Here is an 842-nt window from a genome sequence, read left to right as displayed (position 1 = left end):
AGCATAGATTGTGTAATAAGTAAAAGATGAAACTAGCAAGTCCTTCCTTTATATAGAATATGTCTTGTTTCCGCTTTTTATTCTCTTAGATTAGCAAGCATATCTAAAAATTGGCATCTAGAAATGACATCTAAAAATGACACCTTAACATATACGCTAAAATGGCTTTATTATGACAGATAAGGGAATGTTTTAACAACATTCCAACTACTATCCAATGAAATTGAGCCTATTATACACACCCCTGCCCCATCCAATAGAAACCAAGCCCCTACTGAGATTATACCCAATAGAAACAGCTGAAAAACGGTTTGGAGATGACAGTAAAGTCTCTTTCTTATCAGATCATGATGAGAAATAGGGCTAATACAGAAATGTCTACCGCCACACTGCCTTGAATGCACCTGATCCTGTCTGATTTTGGAAGTTAAGCAGGGCCAGGCCTGGTCAGTACCTCGATGGGAGACCGCCTGGGAACACCAGGTGCGGTAGGAAATTATTATTATTTTTTTTAAATAATAGGTATGAAGTCATAACTAAAAAGGCTGGTTTTGTATATATATTTTTCCAAATTTGGAATAAGGATACCATCTAAATGTATTATAATGGATTTTTTTAATCACAGATTTTTAAACTATAAACTATATGTTTTAAACACACATTTAAGGTCAGTAAAACAGGAAGTGCACTTCCTGTTCCACAATTGTATGGCCAGCAATCAGTCTGGTATAAAAAGACCACTACTAACACCATAAAACCAGTCTTGATAAAGGTCTCTTTGTGACCGAAACGCGTCGACTAGTAAGCACAATTTAATTTTCTATTGATCTAAAAACAATCTA

General features: G+C 35.2%; 1 pseudogene; it reads left to right on the top strand.

The window, feature by feature from the left end:
• The first annotated feature begins 376 nt into the window (after nucleotides 1-376).
• LOC128646170 (uncharacterized) lies at nucleotides 377-495 on the top strand (annotated as a pseudogene).
• Nucleotides 496-842: the final 347 nt, after the last annotated feature.

The sequence above is a fragment of the Bombina bombina genome, chromosome 1 (assembly GCF_027579735.1).
Source record: "Bombina bombina isolate aBomBom1 chromosome 1, aBomBom1.pri, whole genome shotgun sequence".
Taxonomy (NCBI): Eukaryota; Metazoa; Chordata; class Amphibia; order Anura; family Bombinatoridae; genus Bombina; species Bombina bombina.
This window is presented reverse-complemented; position numbering and strand designations above follow the sequence as displayed.